We start from the raw sequence: 25,766 nt of genomic DNA on the forward strand, positions 1-25,766 counted from the left end.
AAGTATAATATGCTTCTGCCTTCTTGGAGCATGCATTCTGGTGAGGAATAATATTCCTCCTCAATGTTCCTTCCTCTCCCGCTATACCTCTTCAGCCTTAGTTTAATTCGCCTTCATTTCTTGTTTTGCCTCAGTGGTCTCCTTGGCACCGGTGCCAACTTGCAGACCCATCTTCTACATGGCTGTTTCCTAAATACGGAGATGGTCATGTGCCTGTCCCAGTGAAAAACCTTCAATGGCTCCCTATTTCCTATTGGATACAATTATACCTCAGAAAAGATATTCTAACATTTGTTATAATCAGATGGCCTGCTCTTGCTTCTGGAGAAGCTATATGGCTCAGTGATCAAGGGGGAAACAATAGGTTCAAAATTTTAAACAAAGAAGCTTTAATTCATAAAATTCCAGAACTTTGAAAAATCAGTAGTTCAGCATCTCTCCCATTCATTACCACTTGTTTATATTCACACACACAAAAGCTTTGCCACTGTGGAGATGCCGGGGGAGTTGTGGAGCTGGGGGTGGAGGAAGGTCTTAAAGTTTCCTCTGGACGAGAAATAGTGAAACTTTCCAACTTTACTTATACATGAATGAAGGTGGTTTAATGGGCCAAGTGCTGGCTTTGGAGTTACAAAGGCTTGGATTTAAATCCAGCTGTGGGACTTCTGCAAGTTCCCAACTCACTGTGAACTTTAGCTTCTCAATTGTCATATGAGGGTGACTCTGCCTATTTTACAGTATTAGGAGGCAGACAGCTCAGATGCTGGCCTTGCTGAGGTCAGGCAGGGCTAGGTTGCCCTAGTTGAATGGCAGAATTATCACCTACATCTGGAGGGAAGAACTTGTAGAGGTTTTCCAAAAAGAGGGGATTGAGAGAGTAGGCCAGCAGTGCCAAACAGTGGGCATTCATTCTGGGGTGAAAGAGAGGTGAAGTCACGGCTGGGAATACATAAGGCACTTGGCTAACAGAGTTGATGCTCCCAGCCTCCCATGGGGAGTGGGAGAGCTTGAGTCATGCCCAATATCACTGGCAATCTCTTCCCAGCTGCAATCCCTTAATTCATTTCCTCCCCTAGAGCATATATTTGGATCCCTACTATGAGCTAGCTGCCTGGCTGTAAGATGCCCGGCCTCACAGTGGAGGGACATCTAGGGATGTGAGTGGCTGAGCAGAGTGCCCAATAAAAGGGTGGGAGCAGACAGGCCAGAGAGGTATGACCAAGTCATAGAGGTCCCCATGGACTTACAAAGGACTTTGTTTTTTATTCCAAGTGGAATAGGAATTCTAACAGCCGGGTATGAATGAAGGACACAAGAGTGAAAATTCAGATAATCCAACCCTTGACTTATCAAAGCTATAACATAGATGTTAAATAAACTAAAAAACTCACAATATACAAATGAAGAAGGGACAGCATGTGCCTGTGCATGCATACTTCCTGGGCCTGCCATGTATCAAAGAGTGTAGGACTTTCTGTCTGAGGAACTGTGGACAGTCATATGTGAGCAGAGCATTAAGGTCTGCACTCACCAGGCTTCCCAGGCTTCCACGTGTATGGAGATGCATAGGTCTAGAGTAGGCTGAGTACTCCAGGGTAAGCTTCCAAGGGCACAGGTGTGATTACAGTCATCAAGACACCCCCGCTCCAATGAGTAACTATCATGTATTGATACCTGATAGAGATTTGTGAGATGAATGATGCCACCAGACTGCAAACTCTGACAACCAAACTAAAAGCAATAGATCTGTTTAAAAAAATGGTTAAATTAACCAGTGACAGCAGGACTGTCTTATACAGTCTGGCAGGAAGTTCTCTGCACAAATCCAAGGGAAGCTGTGCACATAAACAACCCACATAGCACGTCACAGGCCTGAGAGTTCGAGGAGTGCACTAAGTTCCGGTGGGTGTGGGCTGTGTCTGGACCTGTGAGCTTCTCAGCCCTCCATCTCTAGCATGAGCTTTTCACAGGGGACTGCCAAGGTCAGGTAGCATGACTGCTGCCCTCTTCTCCATATGTGTGAGGCTTGGGACAGCATGCCTGTGTTCTATTCGTGTCCTGTCACAAACCTGGCATCCTACTGGATGAAATGCTGGGTTCCCTGATCTAAAACTTTTTAACTATAAGATTGTTAATTATCCTATGAATAATAGAACCAAGGTGTTCTCCCTTCTCCATCCTCTTAGCCAACTCCTTTCACCCATTCAGACGTAATTAAGACCCCATGTCTTTTGAAAGGCCTTTGGACACATATCCCTTCTCAAAGCACTGAGATGTGCTGGGTTACTTCTGCCATAGCTCCTACTGTCTCAGTCATTTCTGCTCCCTGAGGCCAGGGGCTGTATTTATTTATTTATATTCCCAAGTCATGCTCTAATAGATGCTCACCTAATAGATGTGCTGGGTTACCTCTGTCATAACTCCTGTCTGTCATTTCTGCTCCCTGAGGCCAGGGGCTGTATGTATGTATGTATGTATGTATGTATGTATGTATGTATTTATTTATATTCCCAGGGACTGCACCTAATAGATGCTCAGTCAACTTTTATCAAAGGAGAGAAAAGTTTTGTATCTTAGGTTCTAATTATGATTTGAATATATATGCATTCAAGAACTCCCATTGACTGCATGCTGACCAGAGTTGTGAAAAACAACCCAATGTAAATTCAGTTGTTCAAACATTTCTTTCCTTATAATAACAGATGCCATCCTGGTGGGGACAGGGCAGCAGGCATATTTGAAATGCTCATATGTATAAGATGAAAATGCAGAGAGATTTTCAAGGTTTCTTCAAGGACTGGTGAGGCATGACCAGCCCAGCAGTTTCTCGTGGCAGAATCTCTGATGAAATCAGAACTTCGAGGTCTTGACCTAACGTTCCATAAATTAGGCGATGCTGAAACCAGAGAACTTTGAAGGGGGGTATTTTTCTTGGGGCAATATCGGGAAACCATGTGTGCCTATGACTAATTCCCCTCCTGCGAACTGTTGGTATTATCTTTGAGGGTTTTCAAGATAAATAAATTGGAGCTGTTGTCAAGTTTTACCAGACAAAAGCAAACAATCCCAGGGTCTTTCATGTGTCTGTACTGCCACAGCATCACCCCCTACTGCCTTCTTGCTTTGTGGTTTGTGGGGAGAGGAGGGAAGCATGCAGAGCAGGGGCATGCACCCTGCAGAAGAGAGGAGACCACAGCCACGACCACGGTCGCCCACAAGGTCGCCCCCGGATTCCCGCAGTCATGTGCAGTTCCATCCGTGCAACAGACAAGTGCCTACTCTGTGCCCAGCCCTGCACCAGGGACTGAGGACACACATACAAACAGGCACTGTGCTTGCATTTGCCCTTGAAAAGTTACTTGTCTTAAAAATATGCAGAACAAAGTTTACCGATTGCACTGCGGCCACATCAAAAAATTACCCACCAACAGAATGCCTGCTCTACCAGGGATTAGAATTGCAAACCAAAAATAAAATTCCAAGCCCTCCAACTGACTGAATGAATCTTCCTCTTGGCCAACGGGACCCAACTAAACCTGAAAAATTAGTTCAGACCATAATGAGAAGGGGAGGAGTGGACCTGTCTCATTATACTCACCTGTCTTTGGAATTCAGGCACAATTGGCCAGGATTAATATTAAAATAGAGATCCCAAGACTGACAGACTCTTTGTAGCAATAAGATACTAAATTCCAACCTGACCCCTAGGATAGCATCACATCCCAGATGGCAGAGCTCTGAAAGAAACCAAAGTATTTTACACCAAAATATATTTGTTTGACATAGTTTGAAATTGTCCCATAAAACTGTCTCCTGTGGGGAATATTTACCTTCTGTAGAGAGCCCTCTTCCCTTTCCAGGTCTTTTTTCTGATGCTGAAGAAATGGACTGAGAGTCTAACACCTTTTAAGGGTCTGAAAAGGAAATATTTGCCATCTTTTGCCTCTGGCCGCCTATGTGGCTTCATCTACTTAATAAGAACCTTGTTCTTCACAACCCCTTATCTTAACCCAAACACTCCTTTCTATTGATCCCAGGTTTTTTGATAATAACTAACTCAACTAATTGCCAATTAGAAAATCTTTGAATCCACCTGTGACCTGTAGGCCTCCCTGCTTCCCACACTTCAACTTGTCTTGCATTTCTGGAGCAAACCAATGTATGCCTCATATGCATTGATTGATGTCTTATGTCTCTTTAAAACAAAAAACCAACCTGTAACTCAACTGCCTTGGACACATGTCCAGGACCTCCCAAGGTTGTGTCACAGGTTATGATCCATAAGCTTGGGAAAATAAACTTCTAAATTGAGATCTGTCTCAGATACTGTTTTTGGTTTGCAGAAGTGACAGCAATGGCCAAGTTTCTTTTCTCTTTGGGCTCCAATTTCCTCACCTACGAAAAGGGACCTCTTAGTCCTTTTGAGCTGGACTCTTGAAGTCTTTCCAGTGTAGCTAATTAGACTTTCAAAGAAGCTAGAGATTGTTGAATAGAAAGAATTTATCTGGTATAGAGAACTGGGAGCCTGTGCTTCTGTCTTCAGGTAATTATGTCATTACATAAGGAAATGAAAATAATTTAAGGTTGCTTTTTATCTTTTAGTATTGGCATGGCTTTGACTCTAACACTGAGGTAAATTTGTGGTCAGTGCCAGATGCAATGTCTCCTTCATGGGTTGTGTCACAAAATCAAAACAGCTGCTTGGAACTAAAAGCGACTTTCACTGAGTGCCAGATGTTGTGCTAGATGGCCTCTACTGAGCTACCTGATTCAGCCCTCCCGGGAATACACAGGCATTTCAAATACTAGAGTGAGTGATCCAAGGAGGTGACCACGCACCTGCCCCTTCAAATATTTCTGCAGTGTTCATATAATATGTTCCTGATATTTTTCCTTTATCTTTTTGTCTTTGAAAATGTAGTCTTATGTAGAGTGTTCTAATGACAGTTATAGACTCTGCTGAGAGCAAACAACTACCCCCACTAAAAGTGACCTCTTGATTGTCAACCCACAGCAGCTGTTTCTTTCCCACCTTTACCCAGCATTCCTGGGAACCCTTTGAATTGGCTGTGGGTTGAGATGGAACCTCAATATCATGCAATTGTTCCATGTAACAAACCTGCATATACACCCCATGTATCTAACATAAAATTAAAAAAAAAAAAAAAAAAGAAAATCATGCATCAGGAAAAGGCAAGACATGATGCTCGGGTGTTTCAGGGTTTAAACCTCTATACTTGCATGTTGTATTTGATTTAGGAATCATCATCCATGACCCACAATACAGGGTGGAGTAAGGAATATGACCACAGTCAGTGGTGGGCTGACCCATCCCAGCTTTCCTGCTGGGAGAGGGGCATTATTACAGTGAACAAATGGTTACACCCACCAGTATCAGGTAGTGAAGCTATCCTCCCATGTCTGGAGTGAGAAACCTGAAAATAGGTGAGCCATTTCTTTCTTCTTTCATCCTCCCCTATCAAGGCTTGCTGGTGTGGACTAGTCTTACACAGAGGCAGGGGACGAATAAGATGACCCTTTAGAAAGCTGAAAGATGGCTAATAAATTCATGTGGGAGCTTTCCCTTTATATTTGTGCATAACAAAAAGTAAACAAGTTTTATCATTCTGGCATATTAGCAAAAAATTAAATCCTTAAGGCTGAGCAGGGTTCATACATTGCTATTAGGAGTAGACATTGGTAGAACTGAAATAAAAATAGTTTAAGTATGGATCAATGATACTGAGAATTTTTTCATATGATTGTTGGCTGTTTGTATGTCTTCTTTTGAAAAATGTCTGTTTTCAAAACCACAGTGAGATACCATCTCACACCAGTCCGAATAGTTAATATTAGAAAGTCAAAAAACAACAGATGATGGCAAGGCTGCAGAGAAAAGGGAACACTTACACATTGTTGGTGGGAGTGTAACTTAGTCCAGCCAACATGGAAAGCAGTTTGGAGATTTCTCCAAGAACTTCAGACAGAGCTACCATTTGACCCAGCAATCCCATTACTGGGTATATGCCCAAAAGGAAAATAGATCATTTTACCAAAAAGAATCACACACACATATGTTCATCACAGCACAATTTGCAATAGCAAAAACATGGAATGCACCCAGGTGCCCATCAATGGTGGATTGGATAAAGAAAATGTGGTACATAATATGACACAGCTATAAAAAAGAATGAGCTCATGTCCTTTGCAGCAACATAGGTGGAGTTGGAGGTCATAATCCTACACAAATTAACACAGAAGCAGAAAACCAAATACTGCATGTTCTCACTTCTAAGTGGGAGCTAAACATTGAACACACATAGACATTAACACGGGAACCACAGACACTGTGGATTACTGGAGGGGGACAGGAGAGATGGGGCATGGTTTGAAAAGCCGCCTATTAGGTACTATGCTCACTAGCTGGGTGACAGGATCTGTACCCCAAACCTCAATATCACACAATTGTTCCATGTAACAAACCTGCATATACACCCCCTATATCTAACATAAAATTAATTAAAAAAAAAAAGAAAATCATGCATCAGGAAAAGGCAAGACACACCAATGGATGTTAGTGTAACAGAATACAGAATATTCATTGGTACAGTTTCAGATTCCATAGTTCAATTTGCCTTTAAGAAAGTGCCACTTGTTTTGGTGCAGTATCAAAAAAGAATGACCCCAATTATTTGAAAAAGGCTACTAAAATACTCTTCCCTTTCCAACTACATATGTATGTAGCTAAATTTTCTTCTTTGTATAACCCAAATAAAATAATAATGCAACTTATTTTATGCAAAAGTGGATACAAAAATAATTGTCTTGTATTAAACGAGGAATTTAACAGACTCGCAAAAATGTAAAATGCTACTTTCCTCAATGAGGTTTTTGGTGTTGAAAAATATAGTTATTCTTTATAAAAAATACGTTATCACACAGTGGGTTTATTATTATGTCTTTAATGAGTTAATAAATCTGCCTTTAGAAAGTATGAATCAAGAGCATCCGAAATGTTAGACATAATTAAACTTTAATGGATTCAAAGTTCACAGCCACTTCTTTCGCTGGATGTGTTATTTACATGTGAATCACTATGTTTGTTTTCTTGAAAAGTAAGATTGCGCCACTGGGTGAGATACAGCTTAAAATAGATTTTTCAAAAAGAATGAATTGTTAAAATTTTTCTTTTATCCTTATGTACCTGAGAATATGACTGAATATAGAATTCTAGGGTCACAAATCATTTTATTCCAAAGTCCACCAGCAATTGTTTTATTATTTTCTATTACCTAATGCTATTGTGGTAGATTCTGAGTCCATTCATTTTCTTTCGGTTTTGTAGGGGAACATTTTTCTAGACACATGTTGGTATATTTCTTCTTCCCCAGGGTTCAGCAGTTTTTGTTAAATATGGCACAGGAGTGGGGCGTGCCCAAGATGGCCAAATAGGAACAACTCCAGCCTCCAGCTCCCAGCATGAGTGACACAGAAGACGGATGATTTCTGCATTTTCAACTGAGGTACCAGGTTTATCTCACTGGGGCATGTCAGACAGTTGGTGCTGGTCCACAGGTGCAGCCCAACCAGCGAGAGCTGAAGCAGGGTGAGGCATCACCTCACCTGGGAAGCACAAGGGGGAAGGGAATTCCTTTTCCTAGCCAAAGGAAATTGAGATACACAACACCTGGAAAATCGGGTAACTCCCACTCTAATACTACGCTTTACCAAGGGTCTTAGCAAAAGCACACCAGGAGATTGTATCCCACACCTGGCCTGGAGGGTCCCATGCCCACGGAGCTTCCCTCATTGCTAGCACAGCAGTCTGAGATCTAACTGCAAGGTGGCAGTGAGGCTGGTGGAGGGGCGCCCGCCATTGCTGAGGCTTAAGTAGGTAAACAAAGCCTCCAGGAAGCTCGAATTGGGTGGAGCCCACCACAGCTCAAGGAGGCCTGCCTGTCTCTGTAGACTCCACCTCTGGGGACAGGGCATAGCTAAATAAAAAGCAGCAGAAACCTCGGCAGAGGTAAATGTCCCTGTCTGACAGCTTTGAAGAGAGCAGTGGATCTCCCAGCACAGAGGTTGAGATCTGAGAATGGACAGACTGCCTGCTCAAGTGGGTCCCTGACCCCTGAGTAGCCTAACTGGGAGACATCCTCCACTAGGTGCAGACCGACACTTCACACCTCACACGGCTGGGTACACCCCTGAGACGAAGCTTCCAGAGCAAGAATCAGACAGCAACACTTGCTGTTCAGCAATATTCTATCTTCTGCAGCCTCCACTGCTGATACCCAGGCAAACAGGGTCTGGGGTGGACCTCAAGCAAACTCCAACAGACCTGCAGCTGAGGGTCCTGACTGTTAGAAGGAAAACTAACAAACAGAAAGGACACCCACATCAAAACCCCATCAGTACGTCACCATCATCAAAGACCAAAGGCAGAAAAAAACCACAAATATGGGTAAAAAGCAGTACATAAAAGCTGGAAATTCAAAAGGTCAGAGCACATCTCCCCCTTCAAAGGAACGCAGCTCATCACCAGCAATGGAACAAATCTAGATGGAGAATGACTTTGATGAGTTGAGAGAAGATGGTTTCAGTCGATCAAACTTCTCAGAGCTAAAGGAGGAACTATGTAACCGGTGCAAAGAAACTAAAAACTTTGAAAAAAGATGTGATGAATGGCTAACTAGAATAACCAATGTAGAGAAGTCCTTAAAAGAACTGGTAGAGATGAAAACCATAACACGAGAACTACGTGACAAATGCACAAGCTTCAGTAACTGACTTGATCAACTGGAAGAAAGAGTATCAGTGATTGAAGATCAAATGAATGAAATGAAGCAAGAAGAGAAGTGTAGAGAAAAAAGAGTAAAAAGAAATGAACAAATCCTCCAAGAAATATGGGATTATGTGAAAAGACCAAATCTATGTCTGATTGGTGTGCCTGAAAGTGACGGGGAAAATGGAATCAAGTTGGAAAACATTCTGCAGGATATCATCCAGGAGAACTTCCCCAACCTGGTAAGGTAGGCCACATATAAATTCAGGAAATACAGAGAACACCACAAAGATGCTCCTTGAGAAGAGCAACTCCAAGACACATAATTGTCAGATTCACCAAAGTTGAAATGCAGGAAAAAATATTAAGGGCAGCCAGAGAGAGAGGTCGGGTTACCCACAAAGGGAAACCATCAGACTAACAGCAGATCTCTCGGCAGAAACTCTCCAAGCCAGAAGAGAGTGGGGGCCAATATTCAACATTCTTAAAGAAAAGAATTTTAAACCCAGAATTTCATATCCAGCCAAACTAAGTTGCATAAGTGAAGGAGAAATAAAATCCTTTACAGACAAGCAAATGCTTAGAGATTTTGTCAGCACCAGGCCTGCCCTACAAGAGATCCTGAAGGAAGCACTAAACATGGAAAGGAACAACAGGAACCAGTCATTGCAAAAACATGCCAAAATGTAAAGTCCATCAATGCTAGGAAGAAACTGCATCAACTAACGAGCAAAATAACCAGTTAATATCATAATGACAGGATCAAGTTCACACATAACAATGTTAACCTTAAATGTAAATGGACTAAATGGTCCAATTAAAAGATTCAGACTGGCAAATTGGATAAAGAGTCAAGACCCATCAGTTTGCTGTATTCAGGAGACCCATCTCACATGTAGAGACACACATAGGCTCAAAATAAAGGGATGGAGGAAGATCTACCAAGCAAATGGAAAACAAAAAAAAGCAGGGGTTGCAATCCTAGTCTCTGATAAAACAGACTTGTAACCATCAAAGATCAAAAGTGACAAAGAAGGCCATTACATAATGGTAAAGGGATCAATTCATCAGGAAGAGCTAACTATCCTAAATATATATGTACCCAATACAGGAGCACCCAGATTCATAAAGCAAGTCCTTAGAGACTTACAAAGAAACTTAGACTCCCATACAATAATAATGGGAGACTTTAACACCCCATTGTCAACATTAGACAGATCAACGAGACAGAAAGTTGACAAGGACATCCAGGAATTGAACGCAACTCTGAACCAAGCAGACCTAAGAGACATCTACACAACTCTTCACCGCAAATCAACAGAATATACATTCTTCTCAGCACCACATCACACTTATTCCAAAATTAACCACATAGTTGGAAGTAAAGCACTACTCAGCAAATGTAAAAGAACAGAAATTATAACAAACGGTCTCTCAGACCACAGTGCAATCAAACTAGAACTCAGGACTAAGAAACTCAATCAAAACCGCTCAACTACATGGAAACTGAACAACCTGCTCCTGAATGACTACTGGGTACATAACGAAATGAAGGCAGAAATAAAGATGTTCTTTGAAACCAGGGGAACAAAGATACAACATACCAGAATCTCTGGGACACATTTAAAGCAATGTGTAGAGGGAAATTTATAGCACTAAATGCCCACAAGAGAAAACAGGAAAGATCTAAAATTGACACCCTAACATCACAATTAAAAGAACTAGAGAAGCAAGAGCAAACACATTCAAAAGCTAGCAGAAGGCAAGAAATAACTAAGATCAGAGCAGAACTGAAGGAGATAGAGACACAAAAAACCCTCCAAAAAATCAATGAATCCAGGAGCTGTTTTTTTGAAAAGATCAACAAAATTGATAGACCGCTAGCAAGACTAATAAAGAAGAAAAGAGAGAAGAATCAAATAGATGCAATAAAAAATGATAAAGGGATATCACCACTGACTCCACAGAAATACAAACTACCATCAGAGAATACTATAAACACCTCTGTGCAAATAAACTAGAAAACCTAGAGGAAATGGAAAATTTTCTGGATACTTACAGTCTCCCAAGACTAAACCAGGAAGAAATTGAATCCCTGAATAGACCAATAACAGGCTCTGAAATTGAGGCAATAGTTAATAGCCTACCAACCAAAAAAAGTCCAGGACCAGATGGATTCACAGCCGAATTCTACCAGAGGTACAAGGAGGAGCTGGTACCATTCCTTCTGAAACGATTCCAATAAATAGAAAAAGAAAAAGAAAACTCATTTCATGAGGCCAGTATCATCCTGATACCAAAGCCTGGCAGAGATACAACAACAAAAAAAGAGAATTTTAGATCAATATCCCTGATGAACATCGTTGCAAAAATCCTCAATAAAATACTGGCAAACCGAATCCAGCAGCACATCAAAAAGCTTATCCACCATGATCAAGTGGGCTTCATCCCTGGGATGCAAGACTGGTTCAACATACACAAATCAATAAACGTAGTCCAGCATATAAACAGAACCAAAGACAAAAACCACATGATTATCTCAACAGATGCAGAAAAGGCCTTTGACAAAATTCAACAGCCCTTCATGCTAAAATCTCTCAATAAATTCGGTATTGATGGAACGTATCTCAAAATAATAAGAGCTATTTATGACAAACTGACAGCCAATATCATACTGAATGGGCAAAAACTGGAAGCATTCCCTTTGAAAACTGGCACAAGACAGGGATGCCCTCTCTCACCACTCCTATTCAACACAGTGATGGAAGTTCTGGCCAGGGAAATCAGGCAAGAGAAAGAAATAAAGGGTATTCAGTTAGGAAAAGAAGAAGTCTAATTGTCCCTCTTTGCAGATGACATGATTATATATTTAGAAAACCCCATTTATCAGCCCAAAATCTCCTCAAGCTGATAAGCAACTTCAGCAAAGTCTCAGGGTACAAAATCAATGTGCAAAAATCACAAGCTTTCTTATACACCAGTAACAGACAAACAGAGAGCCAAATCATGAATGAACTCCCATTCACAATAGCTTCAAAGAGAATAAAATACCTAGGAATCCAATTTACAAGGGATGTGAAGGACCTCTTCAAAGAGAACTAGAAATCACTGCTCAGAGAAATAAAAGAAGACACAAATAAATGGAAAAACATACCGTGCTCATGGATAGGAAGAATCAATATTGTGAAAATGGCCATACTGCCCAAGGTAATTTATAGATTCAATGCCATCCCCATTAAGCTACCAAGGTCTTTCTTCACAGAATTGGAAAAAAACTGCTTTAAAGTTCATATGGAACTAAGAAAGATCCTGCATTGCCAAGACAATCCTAAGCCAAAAGAACAAAGCTGGAGGCATCACGCTACCTGACTTCAAAGTATACTACAAGGCTACAGTAACCAAAACAGCATGGTACTGGTACCAAAACAGAGATATAGATCAATGGAATAGAACAGAGCCCTCAGAAATAATACCACACATATACAGCCATCTGATCTTTGACAAACCTGACAAAAACAGGAAATGCGGAAAGGATTCCCTATTTAATAAATGGTGCTGGGAAAATTGGCTAGCCGTAAGTAGAAAGCTGAGACTGGATCCTTTCCTTACTCCTTATATAAAAATTAATTCAAGATGGACTAGAGACTTAAATGTTAGATCTAAAACCATAAAAACCCTAGAAGAAAACCTAGGTAATACCATTCAGGACATAGGCATGGGCAAGGAGTTCATGTCTAAAACACCAAAAGCAGTGGCAACAAAAGACAAAATTGACAAATGGGATCTAATTAAACTAAAGAGCTTCTGCACATCAAAAGAAACTACTGTCAGAGTGAACAGGCAACCTACAGAATGGGAAAAAAATTTTGCAATCTACTCATCTGACAAAGAGCTAATATCCAGAACCTACAAAGAACTCAATCAAATTTACAAGAAAAAAACAACCCCATCAAAAAGTGGGCAAAGGATATGAACAGACACTTCTCAAAAGAAGACATTCATACAGCCAGCAGACACATGAAAAAATGCTCATTATCACTCGCCGTCAGAGAAATGCAAATCAAAACCACAATGAGGTACCATCTCACACCAGTTAGAATGGCAATCATTAAAAAATCAGGAAAAAACACGTGCTGGAGAGGATGTGGAGAAATAGGAACACTTTTACACTGTTGGTGGGACTGTAAACTAGTTCAGCCATTGTGGAAAACAGTGTAGTGATTCCTCAAGGATCTAGAACTAGAAATACCATTTGGCCCAGCCATCCCGTTACTGGGTATATACCCAAAGGATTATAAGTCATGCTGGTATAAAGACACATGCACACGAATGTTTATTGTGGCACTATTCACAATAGCAAAGACTTGGAATCAACCCAAATGTCCATCAGTGACAGACTGGATTAAGAAAATGTGGCACATATACACCATGGACTACTACGCCGCCATAAAAAAGGATGAGTTTGTGTCCTTTGTAGGGACATGGATGCAGCTGGAAACCATCATTCTTAGCAAACTATCACAAGAACAGAAAACCAAACACTGCATGCTCTCACTCATAGGTGGGAATTGAGCAATGAGATCACTTGGACACAGGAAGGGGAACATCACACACTGGGGCCTATTGTGGGGAGTGGGGAGTGGGGAGAGATAACATTAGGAGATATACCTAATGTAAATGATGAGTTAATGGGTGCAGCACACCAACATGGCACATGTATACATATGTAACAAACCTGCACGTTGGGTACATGTACCATAGAACTTAAAGTATAATAAAAAAAAAAAAAAAAGAAAAAACATGGCATAATGTTAGTCATTCTTTGCGAATTCCTCCTAGAACACACTGAGCCCCTTAGGATTGCAGATCAAGATTTTTATTTCCAGATATTTTTTCACTTACATATTTGAATATGTTTTCTGTTTAGTATATTCTATTCACTACAGTTATCTTACTAATTATTCAAAAGTGATGGCTGCATTGTCTATTACTCAGATGTGCTCTTTTAAAAATTCTTTATCCTTTCTCTCCTCAATCTTTGGAATTTTTCTCATTCCATCCTCTATGTCACTGCCTTAAATTTCCATAGTGTCATATTAGTTCTGTTTATTGATTATTCCGCAGCCATTAAAAAAACTACACTAGTATTATACGTTTGTTCTCATTATTTTCATAATCACTGCTAACACCATTTATCATTCGTCATTTTCTCTCTGATATGATATCCTTAATATTTACATTTTATTTAATTGTCTTGAAAATGAAAAGCAGTAGTCATCTAAAATTTGCTCCCCTTCCCTAGAAAACATTCTTTTTTCCAAAGAGTACTCATAGTCTCTTTTTTTGTCCTTCTTTTTATTTTATCTTTTTGACATAATTTTTGCATTGGTCTCATATGGTCATATGGTCATTACTTTCCTTCTTAACTCTCTGAACAGAGGCTGTTGCAATTAGGATGGCGAATGGTGAAAAACAGTGTGGTTGAGTTGAACATAGGCTGAAGGGCTAGACATGATGGCTTCAATCCTTGTGAAGGGAAGGGAGCTGGGACATCAGACATCAGCAGGTGGCCTAGGCTCTTTTTCCTTCATCTATAGTTTTACTAAAATCCTTTCAGAATGGGAACTGATCACCACTGGGAAATTTAAGGCATAATCTGCCTTTACTCTATGCTCCCATTTTGGGTGGCTAATCCAGCCACTGTAATGTAATGACCTTGTGGTTCATAGCTTTTGGTTTCTGGCATCTATGTATGTTTAATATTCCACCTTTCTGAACTTCTCTTTACTCTCAATCAATGATCTTCTAGAGGACAGAGATTTATCCACGGTTCTTGCACAGTACTTTGCTACATGACAGGTGTTCAGAAAAAAAATTTTTTAAAAAACTATTCCAGTTTAATTGACTGAGAGACTCAAGGTCACAAGTCCAAACATTAGTCAATAACCACATACCATATCCTTGCTGGTTTTCATGACATTAAACTACAATATACAGACATTGGCTGCAACAGGAGAACATGATTTAATGAACCTTCCAATCTGCTATGAAAGGGAACCTGATTTTGCTGTAAATTACAAGCCCAAGGATTGGAACATATTCATCCATTTCCCTAAGAATTAGGGGAGAGTTGGTGAAGATATTTGTCCACATTGGAAAGGGAAATCTTCCCCTTTCTTGAGGTTTTATGCTATGTGCTTACTTATGCCAATGTCTCAAACACCATATGTAGATATGTGTAGATGAGAGGGAGTTTAAAATAAGGAAGAATGTAGCAGATTTCAAACAGTTTTTTTCTATGCCATTACATATACTATAGTATTAAAACATAACAAAAAGGAAAATAAAAAAATCTGTTCTAACAATCTGTTTCATGAATCTTGAAAGATATACAAAACAAATCACTCCAGATGAGATGTATATTTCAGTTCCCACCACCTCAACCCAATAAAGACATTCCCAAGGGCCCATGAATGAAGAAGCCAGAAGAGGTTAGCTCATACATCCTCTTCCTTTAGACAGGACTGTAATGAAATCATCGTTGACCAAGGCTGTTAATGGCTCTGGGTGACCAGAGCACAGCAATCATTTCCATTATTCTCCATAGAATGGCTTGTGAATTGCCACCTCCTGCAAATCCTGTGGCCTATAATCTGGACGAAACCACATCCAAGTGTCTGATCAGTTCTGAGAGTGGTTGTGGATGACCTTAGTACTCCTAGAAGACTGGCTCTGAACGCACAGTAATGCATCCACAATGGGACATCCATGTATAAAAAGGAGTGAGGAGCTGGAATTCTTCGGTGGCCTCCAGCTTTCATTCCATACAGGAATGGTCTCGTTCATATGCCTCTGAGAGAGTCAGCTTGGAGACAGGCAGGGCTGGGTTCAAATCCTGGGTCCATCCCTAGATGGCTGAGTGTGGTTCCTTTATCCTATATACCAGGGCCAATACATTCTTCACTCGGCCTTTGTGAGGACTGGGGGACTGTCCACCTAAGGCAAAATAAAGACAGCATTTATTCACAGTCTTCCTTAGTGATGCACACATGTGGCCTGAGAACTAACATTGATCTTAGCCTTAGGATCCCTTTGTTCTACCACTGACATTAACACCCATGTGATCTTGTGCATGTCAGTTTCCTTCTCTGAGTTTGATTGATCCTTTAGGGAGATTACATTCAATCAAAATTCATCTCCAAGTCACTTTCAGCTTTAAAAAATGCAAAGCTCTACAAATTATTCTGATACTGGCCCCAAGACCACCCCTTGGCACCTGCTTTGCTCTTCTGTGCAGTCTTAGGATCCCCTTATCTGATTTCTCATTCAGCTCTGTGAGATCATATCACCAGTCTAGCAATATCCTGTCCCATACCTTTTTATAATTTCCTGTTTAATTGCCTGTTTTATACCCCTATACTGTGAATTACCTGATGGCAGCAACTGTGTTTAATTTGCCATAGTGTTCCTTGTGTTTTGTCAAGGGTTTAAAACATAGTCATTATTCATTAAATGTTTTTGTGAATTAGGGTGATTAATTCATTTATCACAACACGATTGAACATACCTGTTGGCAACTATATTCTCTTTTCTATGGGCATTGAAAATAGAGGATTTCTTAAGTATTTCTAATGATATGATTTCAGGTAAAGGCATCTTTCGCAGGAAACTTCAACCTTCAATTTCAGTGCAGCAGACAGAGACACGTTCATTCCACCTGTGTAGAAAGAGAAGAAAGATTTTAGCATCTTTATGAAGGTAGAATTTCTAATTTGAAATTTATTCATTTGTTAAACTGTTTGCTAAGTGCCAACTATTTGTCATACACAAGACTAGGCAATGGGGAGACAGATACCAGAGCAGAATAAAAAATACCTGATTGGATTTAGCAGCCATTTGAACCTGGAAAAGTCCCTTGAATTTGGTGAGCATCCCTTTTTTACCTTTGAAGATGAAATTTCCTCTTGTATCTAAAGAGGTTATAATGGATATTCTGTGAGATTTTGGATGTGAACTTTATTGGTAAAGCACAAGTATCAGATTAACTAAAGGCAATGACAAGCCTTCTAGATGTTTTCCTTCTCTCAATAATCATTGTTTAGATTCAATAGCAGCTTAGAACGTAACATATGTATGTTTCCCTCTATTTCAGAGCAATGGAATACTTTCAGAAAACAGACTTGAGAGCAGGTTCTGTAACTTCACTTCTCTTTAGTTTCTGCTTCCTCTACCCTTCTACCCCCAGTTTAGTCTACTCAGACAGATAAAGAATATGCACTACGTTGTTCATATTTGTGGTAAGTGGAAACAGTCCACTAATCACTAATTTAATCACTAATTTTGTGTGTGTGTGCTTGACACTCAAGTTCTTTGCATTTTAATAATGTTTAATCAGCATTTTATGTTTCTTTTGTACCTTTTTTTTTTTTTTTGAGACAGGATCTCACTCTGTCACCCAGGCTAGGGTGCAGTAGCATAATCTCGGCTCGTTGCAACCTCTACCTCCTGGGCTCCAGCCCTCCTCCCACCTCAGCCTCTTGAGTAGCTGAGACTACAGGTATGTATCACCATATCTGGCTAATTTTTTGTATTTTTGGTAGTGATAGAGTTTCTCCATGCTGCCCAGGCTGGTCTCGAACTCCTGAGCTCAGGTGATCCACTCCCGTCCTCCCAAAATACTGGAATTATAAACGTGAGTCACCATGCCTGGCCTCTTTTGTACCTTCCTAGAGAAATATCCATGTCAATTATTGACAATCCTCATATTTAGCTTCTTTTAAAGCTGGAGGAGTTGGAGAGACAGCTTGGTTCTCTCCTCTCACCATTCATTTGGGAAAGCCAGGGCTTGAGAGATGCTCCCTCCAGAGGAGTGTGTAGTAGGAGATGAAATCTGGAGTCAGGCAACCTTGGGAAAGTTACTGACTCTCCCTAATCTCACTGATCCTGTGTTCTTTTAATCTACACAATAGAGGTACTAGTTCCTAGTCACAGAAATATTCTAAGACTGGCATACAGCAGGAACCAACGTCCCTCTGTGCCCTGGGGTCAGGTTCCTCAAAGGGGAAATGGCAGAGCTGGGGCTATGATGAAAGGCTGTGCATGAGGAAGGTATGCCATACAAAGAAGGAATTGTTCTGATAGGTTAGGACCCTGGTTCCCAAGCCTGCCCCTGTTCCTCTGCCTGTGGTCCTTTCCCTCCTCACTCCCACACAGGCCTGCAGATGCTTGGCACTGGTCCAGAATAGCAACCGCCAGAGCATCCTCCCTGCTTTGTCTCCCTTGGTGGGAAGTGCAGTCAATGGGGCCTGGGAACACCTAGATGAGGAGGCACCGTCATTTGCAAACATATTTTGTTTTCACTTTAATTTCTTGCACAGAGATTAAAGAAATATCGTTCAACCAACTTCATAATAAGAGGCAAATACAGTTTCCTAACCCCAAAATCTCCGGATGATGAGTGTGAATTGATGTGCTAGAATTTGAACATGGAAGGGTCTTGACTTTTTATGATGAGTCTGTTTAAATAAATCCCCTTGGCCAGCTCTAAAGCCTCATCTAATTCTGTCTCTGCCTGGGGACACGAGATCTTTTCTTTTCTGAGATGATCTCCTGTGCAGCCTTTCTGATATCTCTAAATTCGCCTACTGTTTTTTTTTTCTTCTGTGCTTTTCCGGGAAGTCTTTTGTGTACAAAATTAACATGGGTCTATTTACATGCAGAAGATTCTTGGGGTGGGGCATTACAATTGCTTGGTTAACCTATCGGAACAATTCTTTCTTTGTATGGTATACCTTCCTCAGGCACAGCCTCTTCGTTTCTGGTTTAGAATATTCATTGTATCAACCTGCTTAGCATGCTGACTTTGCTTAATTAGCATTGAGGGGTTGCAAACCACTTAATTCTCTCACACTGCAGCTCACATTCACTGGCTTCAGTTAATTCCTTAAGGATGATGAAGTGGAAGGCAGGGAATATAGAACTCCCCGCCCCCATCACAAATCTACGCAAACAAGGATGGGACCGGGAGGAAGAGCCCATTTGTGTGGGCCCTCCACAGTTGCTGGTTTATGTATTCTTCTGTGTGCCGCTGCAAGGTATAAATTGTGCATATCATTTTGTAGATGAGGAAGCAGGGCATACAGGAGAGGCAGAATTTGGATCTAAACCTGTACCACGAGGTCTCTCAAACTTGGAATGGGAGGTCAGGAGCCACATTGTTTTCTTCTCTGTATCCTGGGGGCCTATTATCTTATGGTAGGTGGTCAGTAAACCTCTAACTAATGATGAGCATCTGTATTGGTAAAAAGACACAGGTTACTATTGCTCTTCAAGTGGGGTGGGGATCCATAGCCAGTAAACCCCAACCCAAGGCCACTTACTGCTTATGAGACTGAACAGACTTGTGTGTGCAGAGCTCCCTTCTGACCTCATTGTTTATAAAGGATGTCAAGAGGCAGGGCTAGGGTTAGAGTTACCTTAGGAGCCGTGCTCTGGGTAAGAGTCAGATGATCTTTCTGGGCTCCCGGCACTAAGTTTTATATTTGAGCACTGGTTTCTAAACCTCCAGATGAAACCAGCTCTCATTGTGCTGCCAAGCCTGAGACATTAGGGACTGAAGTTCCCTTGTTCCAAGAGGATGAGCTTTGTCAAAGGAGGATGAATAGACTATGCTCATGTTTTGGCTCCAGCAGCCTCCTGCCTATAGAAGTGTTTTCCTTCACTGTGGCTAGGCTGAACTTCATTTCAGAGAGGCATAAAAAGTCTGAGATCCCCAGGGGATCTGGCACAGGAAAATGAAGTCATTTTACATTTGCGGCGTGATTCAAATTGGAATCACACAAGTCAGAACGACAGGATGCTAGAGTACTTTGTTTAGCTCTTCTGTGCTTCAGGAGCTAAGCTTTCTCAGCTTCCTGGAGAGAGGAAGTGGGTATGTATGGAATACCCATTTGCTTTCTATAGTCTTCAAGGTCCTTTTCCCTTACATAAAACACCCAGCCTAAATCTTGCATTCAGCTTTATAGAAGGCAGAACAAGCAGCCATTGAGTTCTTGCTGTGGGACTGACCCCGCCTTCTGCCTGATGTCAGTGGGGATACTGCTTACCTTCCTTCCTGCAAGGCAATCCACACACTCTTATTTCATCTGGACTGGGGAAGAGGGGAAAGAGGAAGTACCTGTGAAATTGTCTTTGCACTTTGGACTCAAGCCTCCAGGTAGGGCAGTAACAGGGATTCTAATCTCTGTAGGTCTCCTTACCTTCCCATTCGGTCTCAGGTGGTTTGTTTTTGACCTAGGTAGCTTTTGGGTTTTCCCTGTTGGGGCTGCTGCCCCCTGGGTCCTTCGCCTCTCTGCCTGCAGCCTTATTGCAGCAACAGCTCCCTGTGCTTTCCCTTCCCTCCTCCTGCTGCTGCATCTCTGCCTTCACCCCTAGCAGGTACTCATTCATCACATCACATATGCTACCACACTGAATAAGCACAACATCCCAATGGGGGTGGGCTTTGCAGAGAGGAGTCTGAAGTGCAGAGACAATGAATGAATCACTCAAGCTTGGAAAGCTGGTGAAACAAGGATCCGTCTCTGGTCGGCTTACAAATATTCTCCATGCTCCTTCCACCAACTCATGATACACTTTAAAGTTTACAGTTTATTCTGTATCAAAACGTTAGCCCAGCTGTCTTAGTCAGCTTGGGCTGCTGTAACAAAATACCATAGATTGGGTGGCTTAAACAGCAGACATTTATTTCTCACATTCTGGAGGCTGGGAAGTCCAAGGTCAAGGTGCTGGCAGATTTGGTTCTGACGAGGGCCCTCTTCCTGGCTTGTAGAGGCAGCCCATCACTATGGGGCATTTCCCCTGTGTGTGTTTGCACAGAGATCTCCCTCTCTCTTTTCTGCTTATAAAGGTACTGATTCCATCAAAAGAACCCCCTTGTGATAACCAACCTAAATTTAATTACCTTCCATAGGTCCCTCCTTCAAATACCAGCACATTAAGGGTTAGGATTTCAACACGGGAATTTTAGGAGGATACATTCAGCCCATAACACCAGCCAGTTTTATTTTTACCATCCTCTGGAAACAAAATAAGGAACTTGACACATGTTCTTCCGGGGCATTAGAAGATTACTAGGATCTGAATGGGTCCCCCTCAAATTCATATGTTGAGACTTGATCCTTAATGTGACAGTATTTTTAAGGGGTGGGGCTCTTAGGTGTGATTAGGTCATGAGGATGGAACAATGGGATTAGTCCTCTTATCAGGGGGATTCATGCAGTGTCCTCCCCTTTTTCTCTTTTGCCCTTCCACTATGTGAAGACATGGTTTCCCTGTGAGGATGCAGCAAGAAAGCACCATCTTGGAAGCAGAGATCCTTTACCAGGCACAGATTCTGCTGGCACCGAGATCTTGGACTTCCAGCCTCCGAACTGTGAGAAATAAATTTCTAGTATTTCTAAAGTACCCAGTCTGTGGTGGTTTTCATGTAGCAGCATAAATGGACTAAGAAAAGGATGTTCCTGGGGGTCACCAAGTATGTCACCTGTGTGGTTCTTCATCGTGATAGTTGGATTCAAAGCTGAAGGTTATCACTGACTTCTGGGTTCTCTACTTGCCTGTCTAGGGCATTAACTCTGGAAATACTTTGTTTCTTTGCTCCCAACCGTCCACCTCAAATCTCTCTCCCCACTTTCTCCAAGGATGTTGTGCAGGTCTTTGTGCAAATAAGAATTTGAACCTATATTGGGTAAGCCATATTTACAGAGGTGAATTTGATTTGTAGATATGACCTTTTCCTTGCCCAATGACAGTACCCTGAAGTTGAAGTCTGCTGCTCAGAGAATTTGGATGCACTAGCTTCTCCAAATACCTGTTCATCCACACAGCAGAGGGATAAAAGGAGACCAGTCTGCTTCTCCCTCTTTTCAATCCCTAAACCTTATAATTTGTGTACAAATGAACTAATTTTGAAGAGCAGAAGGTCAAGGAAGACTAACAAAAATCTATCTTTTTGAAAGAAAGCAGCACTGGATTTATGTAGCCATACAAAGTGTCCCAAGTGGTGTTCTACTCCAAAACAGTGTGTAGACCTTTTTAGCCCTACAGTCAGTTGGTGGCCGACTGTGCTGAGTGCCTGCTTGCAAAGCTTGCCTCCGGAAGGAAGTCCTGGAAGAGCTGAGCAGCGGTGCCCCCACGTCGCCTTTGGAGGCTGAATTGTCACCAGCCACAAAAGCAGATCCTTTTACCTTTTGCATAATCCAGACATGTGGCTTGGAAGAGAAATAATTCATTTAAATCCCTCCTGTCCCTCAATTTTGCACAAAGTAAATTCAATTCCATTCAGTTTGCATAGGTTTACTCAAAATGTACTCAGGGTTGTGCCCAATGTGAGGTGTTGTGGACACAGTGACAAATAAGACACTGTTTCGGCCCTTGAGGAACTCATAGTGCAGAGGGAGAGACAGTCAGGTAAAAAATGACAAGGTACAGAGATGAGTCACTCTGCTGTGGCAGTGACAGTATAACTGCCCAATGGGTTCTTCTTGCCCACTGCACAAATAAAGACCATGACATTGCAATAAAGGAAGAGTTTAATGGACGGATGGCTGGCCATACCACGTGGGAGATAGAGTTACTACTCAAATCAATCTCATCCAAGGCTCGTAGGTTAGGGGTTTTTCAAAGGTAGTCTGTGGGAGAGAGTGGGGGTGGCCAGGTAACGGGTGTTTGCTGCTAAATTTGGGCACAGATGAAATCATAGAGAGTCAAAGCTGTCCACTTGAGCTGAGTTGCTTATGGATGGGGGTCATATGAGCAAGAGTCAGTGGGTCCAAGTAGAGCCATGGGTGTCAGACATGCAAAAAACCTGAAAAGATAGCTGAAATGGCCAATCTTAGGTTCTACAATAGTGGTGTTATTTTCAGGAATGGCTGCCAATCATCTGTGTCTATACCTCACCAAAATTCAGATTCCCCTTCTCCTCCAGCCTGATGCCCTTTCATTCACTTTACAAAGGTAGTTGAGTTTGGGGGAAGGCCTATTATCGTTTAAACTATAAACTAAATGTCTCTCAAAGTTAGCTTAACCCGAAAGCCCAGGAATAATTAAGGGAAAGGCAAGATAAGGATGGGTTTGATCAGATCTTTTACTGCCATAATTTTGTTACTACTATAATTTTTGCAAAGGTGATTTCAACAGGATAGCCTGCGTTGACAGGGGAGGGTGTGTAAAGACCCTGGGGAAACCAACAGAGGTGGCCTGGGGGCAGCCATAATATCTGAGGCTTGGAGAAGACAAATGCGTTAACCCAACAGGCCAGAAGCAGTGTGGGTGTGAAGTCAGATACGTCACAGGCAGAGGGAACACACGTTGTTAGCAAAGGCACAGAATCTGAGAGTCTGGCATGCCAATGGAGCAGAGTGTGATGTGTGGAAAGAGGCGCACAAAGGGAGGCAAAGGCCAGAATCATGGATCGGGGTGATCCATGCCATGACAATAAGGACAACACCTTATTGTCATGCAATGCCGCAGACGATTTTATTGACAGGGGAGAGACACAATCGGAACTGTGTATCAGAAAGATGTCCCCGGAAACTAGGGATAAGAAAGTTTGCAGAGTGAGACTCAGCAGGGAGCCAGGGACTCAGGTGGGATGCTTATCCAGGTATCCAGGAGAGAAATGGGGAGGCTCCCTGGAGAGTATGGGAGTAGAATGAGGCTGGCCTTGAGGAATGTCAAGAGGGCAGGACTGACAGTTACCACCTGGACGTGAGACACTGGGCACGGGAGAAGTGCTGCCAGGCAAATGAGTCTCAGATCAACATACATGCGATGCTAAAGCTGCTGACCAAGGCTCTGGCCAGATTGATGGGCTCCTGGTGGTGACCTTTACTCCTCCCTTTGTACACCTGAGGCAGAGTTACTTACATGAACTTCTGCGTCTCTTCCACTGCCTTTGCAAACTGATCCCTGAGTACTAAGTGAATCAGAGCCTGCATGGTACTTTTCCTCTGACTTCAGACTAGTCATACATTTTGGAATTCTTCCATGGTGAACTTTCACATCCTGCACAGAACACTCGGGTCCTGAGACAGCCCTACGCCATTTGGTGAGACCTTTTGTGAAAAGTCAAGGTCTGGGTTTATGACACAGTATTTTTTCCTGGTCTGTTTATCCCTGGCACAGTTCAGAGCTGGCCTATTGGAACAGGAGGTTCCAGCCTTCTCATTCACATGGGCACTCTCTAACCTCAAAGCAAATTCTACCGTCTCCCAGATTACATTCTGAGTTCCTAAATATGTGGGGAAAAATACTCTCAAATGCCTCCCTAAGAATACACACAGTTATAAAGCTCACGTACATTCAAATTGCTTTTTAAAAACAAAGACCGTGAAAAACCAAAGCTATAAAAGTATGTGAATCATCAACCCAGAAATCATGCCTCAAGGCACGCCTGACAGCGTGTTCCTTCCCGGATGCTTTTCCTTCACAAATTATGGAGGCTGCCGACATCCTTCTGGGGAAAGGATTATCTGATTCCGCAGGCAGTTAAGAATAACATGTAAATGTCATTTAGATGAGCTATTTCTACGTGGATCAAAAGACACACTCAAGTTACCAACTATGATAGCCAAACCCTTTATTTCAATAAAATCACAGCAAACCCACAAAACTCTCCCAACTGAATTAGCACCATTGTGGTGTGGGAGGCATTCAGACATTCCTTCCAGGTTAGTAGACTATTTGCAATTCAGCTCTTTTACTGATGTGCATGTTATATAACTGCCACCAGCCGTGGGGGAAGCTAGAATCCAAGGCGTCTCAAAATTTTCCACTGTGTACTCAAAGCCAACAGGGGGACAGAGTGAATGAATACTCCCTTGCTTTATGGCGACATAGCTAAAACTGCCTTTCCAGTAAATACCAGAGTGAGAGGCAATGTAACATAGTGGTTATATTTATGGGTTCTTGGGTATGGTGTCTTGTATTTGAATCCCTATACGTTTGCGAGCCGTGTGTCTTGGATAACTTCCGTTGCCTCTCTCAGTTTGGATTCTTGTCAGTTTCAACGATTTTATTTCCTTATTGAGTTACTCCGAAGGTTAAGTGAGTTAATAGATCTTAATCCTTAATATATGTTAAGTTCCTATATTTAAGGGCTCAATGAATATAAGCTATTGTTTTAAAACAAAACTGTAAGCTCTATGCCTTGTTTTAATTCAGGCAATGTTGCATTGTGCTCTCTCTGTGTTTCTAATGCAAACTAATGTTTCCCTCCAAATTTCCAGTAGAATTGACTCTCCCAGGAGAGGTACCATATTTGTGCCTGGATTTGCATAAACCCTGGTTCACTGCCACAAATTCCAAGACTGACCTCACCCTAATTTGAGAAGCACAGTCAGACTGAAGAGAAGGCAGGGATGCTTCCCTACCAAGGCTCCTTGGAGATTTATTGTTGTTTATTTTCTAGATAATCGAGTAAAAACCAATTTTTGTAGGTAATGTTACCATGGAATGGACTACCTAATTGGTGTAGTTTAATGGGTAATGTCTAGAAAAATATATAGGTCTCAAAGCTTTGTCGTTTCTAAGGAACTTCACTGGTGACTTTACTTAGTAAGTCAGCACTATGTAGTACAATGGCCACTGTCCAGATCTGGAGATTAAGAAGGTGGAGGGAATTGTGGTGAATGTCGCTTGTTACTGCCAAAGAACACTGGCCTCTGAGTCAGGAAACCCAGGGTCTAGGCCTACCTTTCTCTTGACTTGTTCTGTAGTTTTGCACAAGCCTCTTCTCTGCTTTGGCTTGTTTCTCCATATATAGGAGGAATGGCTGGGGACAAAGCTGGATAACTTCTTGCATCTCTTCAAGCTCCAAAATTCCAGTTACCTGCACACTGCCCTAGGGCTTCTCTGATTAAGGAAAGTTTATTCCTTTTCTTATGGGGAATATAAAATGGAAGTCATTGTTTTTTGTGTG

The 25,766-nt window shown here is 41.8% G+C and overlaps 1 long non-coding RNA gene across 1 annotated transcript; it reads left to right on the plus strand.

Annotated features, from left to right (window-relative positions):
- The first annotated feature begins 6,857 nt into the window (after positions 1-6,857).
- LOC139357769 (uncharacterized) lies at positions 6,858-17,336 on the plus strand. Its single transcript, XR_011611460.1, has 4 exons — positions 6,858-7,523; positions 16,432-16,543; positions 16,938-17,082; positions 17,225-17,336. It is a non-coding gene; the product is annotated as an uncharacterized lncRNA (long non-coding RNA).
- Positions 17,337-25,766: the final 8,430 nt, after the last annotated feature.

The sequence above is a fragment of the Macaca nemestrina genome, chromosome 13 (assembly GCF_043159975.1).
Source record: "Macaca nemestrina isolate mMacNem1 chromosome 13, mMacNem.hap1, whole genome shotgun sequence".
Lineage (NCBI taxonomy): Eukaryota > Metazoa > Chordata > Mammalia > Primates > Cercopithecidae > Macaca > Macaca nemestrina.